The sequence below is a fragment of the Pan paniscus genome, chromosome 17 (genome assembly GCF_029289425.2).
Source record: "Pan paniscus chromosome 17, NHGRI_mPanPan1-v2.0_pri, whole genome shotgun sequence".
Classification (NCBI taxonomy): domain Eukaryota; kingdom Metazoa; phylum Chordata; class Mammalia; order Primates; family Hominidae; genus Pan; species Pan paniscus.
The window spans coordinates 78,441,496-78,455,924 of record NC_073266.2 but is presented as its reverse complement, the minus strand read 5'-3'; the positions used below and the strand labels follow the sequence as shown (position 1 = coordinate 78,455,924).

Below are 14,429 nucleotides of genomic sequence, written 5' to 3'. Positions count from 1 at the left end.
TTTGAAAGTTCCCTAAAATTTATGTGAATCTTTACTTAGCTTATAATTTGAATCTTTATCCAATTTCCTTTAAAAAGGAGGCTTCTGAAATTTTTTAATGTTTCAAATTATTATTTTTCTTGCCTTCTCATGGCAATTATTTTTACACATCTGAGTCATTTAAATCTCTTCCTCAGCTTTTAAATAGTTTTTCACACCTGAAGGAAAGACAATTAAATGAAGTAGTTTAGGTTTGTGTCCATGTGTGCTCAATGATGCGCTCCTGCTTATAAGTGAGAATATGCAGTATTTGGTTGTCTGTTCCTCTGTTAATTTGCTTAGGATTATGGCCTTCAGCTTTATTTATGTCGCTGCAAAGTATATGATTTCATTCTTTCTTTATGGCTGCATACTGTTTCATGGTGTATATGTACCACATTTTCTTCATCTAGTCCACTGTTGATGGGTGTCTAGGTCAATTCTATGTGTTTTAAAAAAAAAACAGATCTACTGTGTGTTAAATACATTAGGTATGCCAATAGATATGGAAATCATTATCACTCTCAGTGAAGAACCTACTGGATATGACCTAGAGATTCTAGACTTCGGCTTGATACCTTGACAGGATGTGACTTTTTGGTTGTCTTCCTTGGTGAGACGGTGCTAGAGCAAAATTGACAAAAGCATTTGTTCACCAGATGCTCGATTAATCAAATATATTCAGCTTTCTGCATTCTAGACACATGGTAAGACTACACTTTCCCACCCTCTTTAAAGCTGGGTACGGCAGTGTGATTTGCTTTGGCCAGCAAAAGTGAGCAAAGGTGATGTACGCCATTTTCAGGTGGAAGCTGAAAGCATCAGTGCTTCCTGCTACGTTGTCTTGCAAGTTCTGCAGCGAATGTTCATGCATGCACCAAGCTGAAGTGGCTGTTAGCCTGAGCCACTGAGTTCCGTGACGATGGAACACCCCACCCAAGCACCGGCCTCTTTTGCACATGTAGTATGAGCAAAAAGCAAACTGTTAAGTTACTCATTTATTTTACCATTGTTCATGCTACACAACCTAGCCTAACCTTATGGATATCTTTCAAATTGCTGAAACATCAAGACAATCTGAATCCTACTGCTTTGTAAGTAACCCCTTGTTCTTCCACATCTTGAGGTTGTAAAGATTTTTCTCTTCCTTTGAGTTGTGAAATTTAACCAACGTGCATGTGTGTTTGTTTGAGAGAGAAAAAGTGTGTCATTGTGTCTAGGTCTAAATTTTCTTTTCTTTTTTTTTTTGTTTATCTTCCTTAATAAATGGGTATTGCGTGTCTGAAGACATACTTTTCTTCTGCCCAGAAATTTAGGTTTTTGTTATTTCCATGAATGTTCTGTCCCTCACTGTTCTTTCCTTCTGGAACGCTTACAGACATTTCTATATCTATATTTTTGGGAATGTGTTCTAAAAGAATACTTTGGCAGAATTTTTATCTCACCAGACTTAAATGTTTTGGGTTTCCTAAACAGGAATTAAGAATTTTCAGATTATTTCTTTAAGTGTTTTTAATTTTTAAAATGCTAATAGTTTTGTTTTATAAGTATAGATTGATATGTATATATAGTTTGGTTATGTATACAGTATATATACATAATGTGTGTGTATGTGGTTTCTTGACTCTTACTGAAGGTCTTAATTATCTAATGTTACAGGTTTTCATTTGCTTTAAATCTTAGTTTTGTGTTGTTAGTTTCATTCCATTTATTCTTTTTTTAGCTTGTAAATTTCTTCCCTAGTGTCATCTTTTTCTCAATGCTTGGTTTCTGCAATGTTTACAAACAAAAGTAGCATATGCCGTCTTATCTTGGGATTATTCCTGGGTCTCTGTTTTCAAACTCATTTGTTTTGGATGTCAATTTGTGATTCCCTTAGCTCTGTTGTTGATATGTCACCTGTTTTTTTTGGTTCCGTATTTTCTCTAAATTCCTTAAAATTGCCACCAGGCATGGATACTTGCCTGATTGTTAGAGTTTTAAATGTATAATTATTTTGTAATTTCAGTGGATTATCGGGGGGAGACAAAAACACCGTATGTGCAATCAGCAAGCTGAATAAGATTTATATTCCCCTGTTTAACTTTAAAAGTGAAAATAATAATAATGTCATATTCCGTGTAGTGGTAAGATGTATTCATTTATATACTTATTTCTTTCACCCTGAGCTTAATTTATTATCTGACATATGTCAGAAAATAATGTGATAATTTGATTTTCTCTAGTCCCCAGTAGCTGTCTAGTTGTCTATTACCTACTCATTTGTGATGCCTTATCAGGGATTAAGTGCTCATGCAATGTAGGGTCTTATATGGCATCAATAATCCACCAAATAACTAAAAATTATTAAAGGCTCACTATATGTCAACTACTGTGCTACTCATTTTCTCTTCTTTCTTTCTTTTTTTTTTTTTTTGAGACAGAGTCTTGCTCTGTCACCCAGGCTGGAGTGCAGTGACGCGATCTCGGCTCACTGCAAGCTCCACCTCCTGGGTTCATGCCATTCTCCTGCCTCAGCCTCCCAAGTAGCTGGGACTACAGGCGCCCGCCACCACGCCTGGCTAATTTTTTGTATTTTTTAGTAGAGACGGGGTTTCACCATGTTAGCCAGGATGGTCTTGATCTCCTGACCTTGTGATCTGCCCGCCTCGGCCTCCCAAAGTGCTGGGATTACAGGCGTGAGCCACCGTGCCTGGCCTCATTTTCTCTTCTTTCTACTGGCCAGTATGTCTATTCTTGCTCTCGTAGCACACTTTTACTTATTATTAATTATTTTAAATAGCCACATGACTACTGCATTTTTTTCTTCACCCAGATTATATGTGACTCTTTCCTCAGTAGAGATTTATGCATATATTCTTATGTATTATTCTGTTCTAAGTGATTTACTTGAAGCTTTTTGCATCACAATTTAGATTTATTCTTAAAGGCTTCCAAGTCCTGACTTGTAGATTTTTAACTTTGGCTACAGATGTGGGAAAACATATGATTGGTATATTTTTTTCTTGCTTTCTTCCTTTTGTTTTATTTTTTGGTGTTTGGGGTTGATATAACTTCATTGATTTTAATTATGTATGTTATTTTCTCCCTACTCCATCTGGCAGAACTGAACTGTAAAATTGAAACCAGAAGGTTGCAAATTTCAGTTAGTTCATGAAACTTAATTGTCAACGTTAGCTTTGTGACCAACCATTGTTATATGTGTTTTGTTATGGGGCCTCAAGAAGGCTTCAGAAACTTTGGCACAGCCCTTAGTCACAGTCAATCAATTATTCCACTTTGCAGGTGCTTGATTTTCTAGCATACAGCAATTGCACAGTGGGTTTGGAAGACGGGCAAACATGCCCATGAATATTTGGAAGTTTATTTTTCTTTTATTGTCACCGGCACATCTGTTAGATGTGAGTTTTGTTATATGCCTCTCAAAGATTGCTCAGATACATTTTGAATTGTGTTACACATGACTTACGGAGAAGCCATTAGCAGATATAAACATCCCCTTTGTTTTACACAGTAGACTTATTCTAATAATATCCTATCAATTTAATTATCTGAAACACTAAAAATTGTATTTTAACCTTATACTAAAATTAATTTGATGTTTGCTATGTTCTGAAGATCGTTTCTTATTTAAAAGTACTATTTTAAGTAGTATCAGGGATAAATATATTTTGAAAAAAGTAGGTAAGGGAACTATATGCTTCACACCAGGACTTTGTCTTCATTACTAGATAAACTTTGGTTAGGCAAATTATGTCAAACAGCATGATACCTCTGCATTCTCATGCTAATATTAGGTATTGACTTATAATTTTGATGAGATGGATAGGTAATGTTCCTTTCACCTTTCCAAAGAGTGGAAATCTGTGGGCTGTATTTCAGCTTTGCGGAAGAAAACTGGCTTTTTTCATGTATGATTCATAGAGAAAATGACCTTCTTAAAGGTAAATTTGTTGGTGAATGAATGTGTAAAAGGATTCATTCCTTCTACATTTTCATACCTAACCATTGGCAATGCAGATTGGACCTCATTTCTGTTGATAACACACGGAACTAGTGTTCTTCCTTGACTCCAACTAGCTGCCTTTGAGCTAGTAGTTGTTACTCACAGGGATCTGGGCTGTCAGGAAAACACAGTTTTCTCCTTGCATTCCTTCTAAGCCAGAAAATCCTAGAAATTTTGCTTTTTATTGCAGTGCCCAGAGCACTAAAATCAAACTTGTTTGAGAGGTAAAAGCAATTTCATGGAGACGCAGAATAGCGTGGCTGTTCAAAGTATGGATCTGCAACTAGGCTACTAGTGTTAGAGTCCAGCTCTGCCACTTCCTGGCTGTGTGGTCTTGGGACATTGCTTAATCTTTCATTGCTTCAATTCCATCATCTGAAACAAAGGTTATAAACACTAGTTTCCCCACAGCATAACTGAGAAAATTAAATGACCACTAGACACTAGATACTCTAGAATAGTATCTAGAATACAAACTGTATGGTTTTAATACAGTCATTGTCTTTAGACTGACTCAGGGTGTAACTTTTAAACTTGTCTGCCATGTTCAACCTCTGCTTTGATTTGAATCCATGCTTTTACAACTTTCTGAGAGCCATCCTTATAGGAGCCTGAATCATCAGCTGGTGCAGAGAGAGCCCTGTGTCGGGTCTAGTGAACCAGGAAAATTGCTGTCTGCAAAATCTGTAATTGATAGCCATTCTAGTCACCCACTCTTGGATATATGAAAATGGAAGTTATAGACAGTTGGGATTGGAGCAGTCATGCCTAAGGAATGAGTTAGTCAAAGGGGAAAAGCTAGGATGCAAAGTATGAGAAGGAATATAGAGGGAGAGGGGGCTGAGGGAGACCAAGAGGAGGCTTGAATGGCTTGTTTCCTAAAAGGTTCAGGGCCTCTAATGGCTCACATTTCCTAAAATAGTGTTATAATCTTACAGTCTTGTTTGTTTTAGCCAGCTTAAATCAGTTCTGTTGCTTGTAACCAATTACTGTCACCCTATTTTAGACAAACTATTTATGCAAAAATTACTAACAATCCAAGTCTAAGACATTCTTTTTTTCATTTCAATTTTGTATCAAGCAGGTCATATTAGTGATGGTTCAATGCATTTTTTCATTATATACCAACCTACCATTTTTATTGTGATGTTACACACAATAGTTATTTTTATAACACACATATTTATTAACGAGGTGAGGCTAAACCATTCTAGAAATATCATTCTGACTGAGATGCAGCTGCTCACTTATCAGCATGTGCGACACTGAAAAACTATCTGATGAAAGAAATATTTATTGAACACTTACTATATCGGAGCAATGCTCTATTTGCTTTATTTATGTTGTCTTATTTTATTTTCACAGCAGTGCTGTCAGGTAAGTATTAATAGAGGATGGATTGGAAGCCCAGGGAGGTTAAATAATTGGCCTGAAGTCATATAGCTAAAATATGTGAGGCTAGGTCTATTTGACACTATTCTCTTTTTAATATACCTTGCAGTCAATCAATCACTCACGGATATTTACTGAACACTTATTATATACCAAGAAGAGTGGTACAATGAGGATTGGACCAGTAGGGTCCAGGGAGTTGTAAATCATATTAAGAATTTTATCCAAATGTTGTCAGTCTCTCAAATATGGAAGAGAGAATATATATTTATGTAGTTTTTTAAATTATTTTTTGCAAAATTATTAAAGTCTAAATAACTGGAAAGTCTAATGATAATTATAAATATAAGCAATTGAAGATGCCTAAGAGTAATACTTAAATGTCAATTTTATGACCATGAAGCAATGTTTAAAATTATAGTGTAATAAATTCAGGTTGGCACTCAGGATTTGCAGCTTTCTGTTAATAGAAGGTCCCTGTGATTAGGCAGAAAAGAGTAAGCTGCATGGCAAACTGGACAAATTGATAGTGGTGAAAGATTCTGGAGCCTTATTATTTAATCAATTAGAAGTTGACTTATTTCTTTGCCAAACAAATAAAAATAAGATTAAAATAAAATGGATCATATAGCTTTGAGTATATTTATAATACTAATAACGTAGAGTTGCTACTTTCTTTTTAAAGTGCATGTTTCTGAATTAAATCTAATTAATTATTCACTTGAGATGGTCACTACCTTCTCTGACAGTTCTTTGGTTAGATACACTCACTGATGCAGAAGTATTCCTCCTCCTTTGCAGTAATGCCCCAATCAATCCAATTTAGAGCCATAATTGTATCTAATTGAAATGGTCCCATATTGCCTTGGATTATTATTTCAAAAATAAACAGCATATTTTGACATGATGACATACATGTACCTATACCAGGAGTGTGCACACACACACACATTTGCTATCTCCTTTGCTTGGTGATGGGTCAGTGTATTTTCTTGCCACATCCCAGTCAGAAAGATCTGAAATTCTACTCTAAGGACTGCTTTACAGAATTGCATGCATGTTTTATATAATTCTTCCACATAGAACTCACTATTATTCAAAACACCAATTTTACAAAAATTATAATTCTTGAGTTTTGTGATACTGCAACAAAGGGGTCATTTTTATTTCAGCTGATGTCAGTAAAAACTGGAGCAACCAAAACATTACAACATGTAATTCTTTATGAAAATTGACACTGAGAGTAGACCAGAAAACCCAACCAAGCAGAAAGTACTTGTGGAATAAGTGTTCAAACAGGTGGGGTTATAAAATCAGTTTTAAATTCACCATGGGAAATTCCTAACTCTCTTTTATCTGAGTGTCAAATAGGCCCTCCATGATTAAAGTAGAACTCAACACTGATCCCTTTTAACCATGAAATATACAAGTAATTAACACTACACTTCAGTTTCACACTAATGCCTGAAATTCAGGTCTTGGAAACTGCACTAAATGCTGGAGGATCAAAGTTTGATTTTAACTTTAATTATATTTGAGCCTGATAGTCCAAGCATTGGTAATTGATATGAAAGCCAAGTTCATCACAAAGGCAGCAACCAGAGAATTCTTAACATATATAGCATTGGAAAACAGGTTTCCTTGGCTTTGTTTAGCAATGCAATTTTGGTCATTACTTTAGAGAGATGAAAGAACTGCATCTCCATCACTAGATTTTTGCTTGCCCTGGCTCATGCTGACTAGTCACTCAGGGAGTCAAGTTGGGTCCTTGAAGCCACCTTTGTATTCAACAGGTCATAGAACTTCCTGTGCCATGCCAGGGGGAGATGCTGCCATTCTCTCAGCTTCTGTGAATCTTTTGTGTTGCTTGTACTTTCGGCCACTGGCCCAGGATAGGGACCCAGAGTCCCCCTGCTTCTTCAGCAGCACCGACTCGATTTCTTCTTATGAGATTACCTTACATTACTAATCTCTATTAATATGGTTATTATGTGGCAAATATATATATTATTTGTGTAAGTATATGTTAAAGATTAAGTCATATATATAAACATACGTATATAAACTTATTATTTATTTATTTAAACTTATTTAAATTTATAAAATAAATTTTATTTTAAACTTATTTAAATATATATGTGTATGTATATATGTATATATATGTCTGCCTGTCTATCTATCTATCTATCTATCTATCTTAATCTGGTGGGTGCAGTGGCTCACAGTGGTAATCCCAGCACTTTGGGAGGCTGAGGCAGGCAGATCAACCAAGGTCAGGAGTTTGAGACCAGTTGTTGAACACGGTGAAACCCTGTCTCTACTAAAAAATACAAACAAACAAAAAAAATTAGCCAAGTGTGGTGGCACACACCTGTAATCCTAGCTACTTGGGAGGCTGAGGCACGAGAATCCCTTGAACCTGAGAGGTGGAGGTTACAGTGAGCAGAGATCTTGCCACTGTATTCCAGCCTGGGGGACAGAGTAAGACTCTGTCTCAAAAATAAATAAATAAATAAATAAATAAATAAATAAAGATATACTTACACAAATTATATACAGTAGTTCCCCCTTATTAGTGGAAGTTATGTGTCAAGCCCCCTAGTAGATGCCTGAATCCTCAGATAGTCTCGAACCCCATATATACTATGTGTTTTCTTATACATGCATACGTGTGATAAAATTTATTTTGTAAATTAGGCATAGTAAGAGATCAACAACAGCAACTAAGAATAAAATATAACAATTATACCAATATATTATAATGAAGGTTATGTGAATATAGTCTCTCTCTGTGTGCCTCAAAACATCTTATTGTACTGTATTCACTGATTTTCACCTATTTTATTCTTATTTTACTGTATTCACCTATTTTCTGATCCTGGTTGACTGCAGGTAACCAAAACCTTGGAAAGCAATACCATGGCTACGGAAGAGCCTGTTGTACATTTTGCATTGTTAATATGTTTCCTAGTCACCAACAACTAAAAGTGTCATCACTTAAATAGTCACTTTTTCTGTAATGATCCACAGAATTTCACAAATGCTGTTGCATTTATATTTACTAGAGCTTTACGAGAAAGTGGAACTTAGTTGACAATCAAGGAAGGGCTTTACATTTCAACTGTGGGTTTACAATTCATTACCAAAACTGTGTCCTAATTTGCAGCTTGATGCTCTCTCCTTGTAACTTCTGTTTATGTTAGACTCAATGAATTAAACTGCAATTTCTGCTTATTTTCCTCTCTCTTGACTGTTCTGTGTAGGACAATTAAAAAATCAAACTTCGAAAATAAATAACAATTTGCCTTTGAAATTCTATGGTTCTTTGGCATATTCAGAAATTGAAAAAGCAAAGGAGAGTGCATTGTTAATACGAATTTGAAAAGCTGTTATTTTTTAAAAGTAGATGAGAAAATGTGCATTGATCAGTTTTGTGTATTACCATGCAAAGAGGCAAGAAAAGAAGACAGCAGTAATGGTTTCCTATTGAACCATTTTGCATTTCCATGTGTTAAAAATTTCTTAAGTAAATCAGCATGTTTTGGCTGTTCTATGACAGCCATAAATCTTGGGTAATCATCCTGTGAATGGGTCAGTGCATTAGCTCCATAACTTCAATTAGCTGTACTTCTATCAAGCTCTGAGAAATCTACTGTAACACAGTTTTAACTATTAGATTAAAAATAGTCATATATATTAAGTGTTGTTGTAAATGAAGCCAACTTTAGGCTATGTCATCTGAACTTCAAAGCTTCATTAAAGTTTAAATATTTAATGTTGAAATGGCTAGCATATGCCATAACTACCATATGCAGCATTTCTTCGTGTGTGTGTGTGTGTGTGTGTGTGTGTGTGTGTGTTTTGCTCTAATGTAAGAACAGAAAAAGACCATATGTTTCAGAATGTGGAGAACAGGGCAATATGACAAACTAGATAACCTGACGTTACTTTTGGAAAAACAGAAAACGAAAACTTAAAGTACTGAATAAAATATCACAATCTTCCTTCTTAATACTTTGCTGAGTTTGGAGTGAAAAACATAGGGAACATCTGAAACTCAGGGTTATAACAAGGGTTCACTGTGGCTGCCCTGGGGGAGCAGAGGGGGATTGCCGGTCTTGATAATTGAGGAGGGTGGGCTTCATGCCCATATGAATAGCAGAAATAGGGTCTCTGTTCCATTCAGGGTGGTAAGTTGTAATTGATATCTGCAGACATAAAATCAGGACCCTCAAAAGGCTACCAACAGTAAAAAGATGGGCCAGTCAAAATTTTTCCTACCCATGAGAAAAGACATTGAAATATCCTTGTTTCTGTTCTGAGTGGGTAACAAAAACCACTGCCTTAAGATCTCACAGCCACAGACCTGCCCACCATCACACAGGGTTATATTCAAATCTATGTGGTCTGTGTGTGACATGGGCTCACAAATTAATATAAAATATGATACTAATCTATTAATACTCCTGAGACACCTAACAAAAATAAAGATGAAATCAGTCTGGAGAGACTCAGCCTCAATTTTTGAAGATGAGCTCACAATTAAAATTTCAAAATAAAGAAGAGACTCACCATGTCCAAGGGTTAAGAGACCCAAGAGGACCTGCAGATAAAAGAAATATCATTTCTGACTAAATCCGTTTTTCTTAATAACACTCTATTTGGAGCAGGACAATTTTTTTTTGTTGTGCAGGATTAACTTGTGTGTTGCAGAGTGTTTAGTGTTCCTGCTCCACTCTGACACTAAAGGCCAATAACAACCCACCCCACCCTCACCCCCAGATCCTGTGACAGTCAAAGGTGCTCCTGCACAATTCTAAACACCCTCTGAGGAGCAGAGCCACCACCGTTTATGAACTATTGGGCTAGAAAATAAAATAAGTATGTTTTATATTAATAATGATCTGAAAGAATGTGTTGAAAATGTGAGAAAAACACAATCATAAAAGTCAATTTTAAAGCACTCAATGGAACCTATAAAAATTAAAAATATAAAGACTGAAATTAAAAACCTATTGAACAGATTGAACATCAACATATACACATTTGATGAGAGAAATGGTGAATCAAAACACTGATATTATATAATTAGAATTCAGCATAAAGAATAAAAAGTTAGGAAATATGTTGAGAGGCATGAGAAAAAAAAGAAGTTTCAATTTATATCCAAAATAAATTTCAGAGAAAAAAATATAATTCAGGAAGGCTAATATCCAAAGATATGATGATCAAAACATAGAGATTTAATGAAATATGTAAATTCTTTGTTTTAGCTATTATAACATCCCTAACGTAATACAAACAAATAAATCTATATCTAATCACATCATGGTGAAATGCAGAACACCAAAGACAAAGAAAAGGTGTAGAAAACAAGACAGAAATGCCAGATTATCTACGATAGAAAGACAATGTAAACTGAGAACAGTCTTCTCCAAGGCAACTGTAGAAGCCAGAAGATAATAACAATTTCAGGAAATGTGGGGATAAATAAATTTATGTAGGTGAAACAGAACTGGGTCTGGCACATTGTATGTGTTATACAAGTGTTTGCTATGGTCCTCATTAACCTGGTTTGGGTTGCATGAATAAATTATGAAAGGTATATAAGGTATAAAACTGAAATGTAATGAAAGGTATAAACCTGAAAATAATCCACCTTCATAATTTTTAAATGGCTACTGGGAATCATAAATTGTATTGTTTTCTGAGGAAATTAATATAATATACTTATTAATAGCTTAAACATTGAACATTAGCCTTAGATTTAGTGCTTCAGTTTAGTTCTTCAGTTAACTATTTTTGTTCAACCTTGGGAAGTAACTACAAATTTAAAGCTGTTTTTTTTTTTTGTCTACAAAATTGAGTTAGTTAACTGAATTATTTATTAATTTAAGTATTTATTAATAAATATTTCTTCAAGCTCTGAGGCAGAAAATCCCCAACAATTTTAAAACTCTCTAGAAATATTACAATTTAAGTAAGAAATAAAACAATTGAATGTAAAATAATGCAGTAACTGCTATGTAAACCAAAAAGTATCTGCGTCGGGTCTCAATCAATTTAGATGTTTATTTTGGCAAGGTTAACGACAGTGCCTGGGAAAGAAAAAACAAAAACAAAAATGGAATCACAGAAAAAGCCTGTGGTCTGTGCCTTTCTCCAAAGATGACTTTGAAGTCTTCAATATTTAAAAGGGAAAAGTGGGCTGGAGGGGAAAGAGGGAGGGTGTGGTCACATTACTGAATCCACATGTTGCAAGAGGAAAGAGAAGGTAGAAGAATAATCAGTTATGTTCTTGTGCTCTTTAATCAGCACTTTACATAAGATAAGGTGAACATAGAGTAGCTACCTGTGAAGATATTTAACCTTTTTTCTGTAGCTATCTGCTTAGGAACAAAAGAAAAGGCAGCTTCTTGCACGTTTCCCCTTTCAGCTTAATTTTTTTCTGTTTTGCAGAATGAATTGTGGTCCCAAGTTTTTATTTTCCTCTCACAACTATAACACAGATATTTAAAAATACTATAGAAATGTAGAGGAATGGCAATTACTTCTTCAAGAAGTCAGAGATAGTTGCAGGAAATATATGATGATGATTATTATTACCATCATCACCCTAATCACTGTCTGAATGAACACTCTGGGCTAGGCACTGTTTACATATATTTTACATGTGTATTGGAAGGATATTGCAGACAGAGCTAAGACACAGTGACATGAGGTTGTGTCATAATTATAAGGAATTTTCAATAGTTGAGTGTGGTAATAGCACCAGAGTAGATGTCAGATAACTTTAATAAAAAAGGACATAAAATATTGATCAAACATTCCTTAGCAGAGACAATGCTAGTTTTCATCCGAAAAGGTGGAATGGAACAGGATTCTAGAGGCAGAGAGATTAGGTAGCAGCTGCTACCATAATCTGGGCAAAAGCAAGTGGAAGCCTGAACTAAGGTAGAGGCCATAGAAATTGAGTAAATGGGTTTGAGTGACGTCTATGAGACAGAATCAACTCGACTGGTATGCTTGTCTTAAATTCCCCAACCAAAGATAAATCTGAGATACCTAAATGGAATATGTGAATGGACAGAGATTCTATTATTCAACAGCAAACAGCTAAAAAACTGCTACAGATGTTTTTTTTTAAATTTTATTATTATTATACTTTAAGTTTTCGGGTACATGTGCACAACGTGCAGGTTAGTTACATATGTATACATGTGCCATGTTGGTGTGCTGCACCCATTAACTCGTCATTTAGCATTAGGTATGTCTCCTAATGCTATCCCTCCCCCCTCCCCCTATCCCACAATAGGCCCTGGTGTGTGATGTTCCCCTTCCTGTGTCCATGTGTTCTCATTGTTCAATTCCTGCCTATGAGTGAGAACATGCGGTGTTTGGTTTTCTGTCCTTGCGATAGTTTGCTGAGAATGATGTTTTAGAGTCATTTTCGTCTTGTTGACCTTGAGGTCTCTGTGTGTGAGAATGTCTCACAATGAGAAGGAAGCACAGAACTCAATTTGCAGATGTAAAGACAGGCAGTCAAACATCCTGTAAGATAAAGTTGAAGTGCTAAGTGAATAAAACTTACTGTGAGAGGAAGGTAAAGAGGAAGGGAAGGAAAGTGGGCCAAAGGGGAGAAAAGGAGGAGAGTAAGGGGAAGAGAGAGAAAATAAAGAGGATAATTAGATGGATGTTAAGAAATCGCAGAGGTGTTTTTAGGCAGATAGAAATGGGATAAGCAAAGATGAGTGTTCAAGAGGCCACAGGAGAAAGACTTGCTAAAACAAAAGGCGTAGTGGTCAATATCAAGTGCTGTAGAGAAGCAAAGTGAAATAAAGATAGTTAAAGTAAGCAAACAAATTATTTTCAAACATTCATTGAACATCTACTAGGTATCAAGTCCTAAAATCATCATGGAAGAGAGGAGACCCATATCTTACTCTAAACCAGCTTACCATCTTGTGAGACAGATAAAAACAGATCATTGGTAAAGGTTAAGAAACATAGTTGCAGACAGTAAAAGAAAAGACCCACTTAGGCCAAACTGGAGCTGTTTAAGAAAGATGAATAAGAGGTGAGAGGTGGCCAAACCAAGAAAGGTGGGAAAGGCATTCCAGAGAGCAAAGATACAGAGGCAAGAGACATGGTGTGAACTGTTACAAAAGTGTAAAATAGGAGAAAAGTAGAACAGTGGCATTTGACAACTGTAGTATCAATTGTAACTTCTGCAGGTGAGTTTCTGTAGCAGGCAAGGTGGCCTGAAAGTTGATGCACTCCCACCCTACCCTGCCACTGCCCCTATGGCCCCATTATCAAGATGAAAATATTATTTGATGACATCTTTAATCTCACTCAGGCAGGAGAATGTTCAATCAGTATGTTAAAATACCACATAAAAGAAGTACCCTTGGCATAACAAGGGCAGATGTATTGAAAAATAAGACTAGGGTAAGGAAGATACAAAGTCATAGCAGTAAAGAAAAATTAATTTTATCAGTAGGGAAATGTGTTTGCTCATAAGTATTACAGGGCAAATAAAAGCACAAATGCCCATAAACCACAGCTACTATTGGAGCAGAGAGAGAGAGCTCAACAACTCTTTTCAGTCCTGTGGATCAGAGCAACCTCCAAGCCCACAGGCCACATCATGAAACAGTGAAATTCTCATTAGAGCTGATTGCCATTGAAATCCACTTGTTGCTTGAAGTTCCATATTTACAAAAACATAAGGGATGGGATTTAAAATCTAATTAAAAACATTAAGAAATTGAAGAAGTAAGGTCATAAGAAAGAGTGTGTCTTAAACTGAGAGAAAGACTTCAATTGTAAGGGGAAGTCTGAAAATTCAGATATGAGGATAATAGGTGAAGTTTGACAAGGTTTAGCTCAATGCATTATGATGACTACACAAATGCACGTTAATATGTTTAGTAACTATTTTACCATGTATTATACTATGTTTAGTCATGAGACATCATTGGATCTTCTTGATTCTGGAAATAGAAGACCA

General features: G+C 35.6%; 1 long non-coding RNA gene across 1 annotated transcript in view; it reads left to right on the top strand.

Moving 5' to 3' along the window:
* The first annotated feature begins 653 nt into the window (after positions 1–653).
* The window catches only part of LOC117976824 (uncharacterized), a 298,034-nt gene continuing 284,258 nt past the window's right edge, over positions 654–14,429 (top strand). Inside the window, exon 1 of the long non-coding RNA XR_004667589.2 lies at positions 654–1,112. This is a non-coding gene — a long non-coding RNA (uncharacterized LOC117976824). The remainder of the gene's footprint in view (positions 1,113–14,429) is intronic.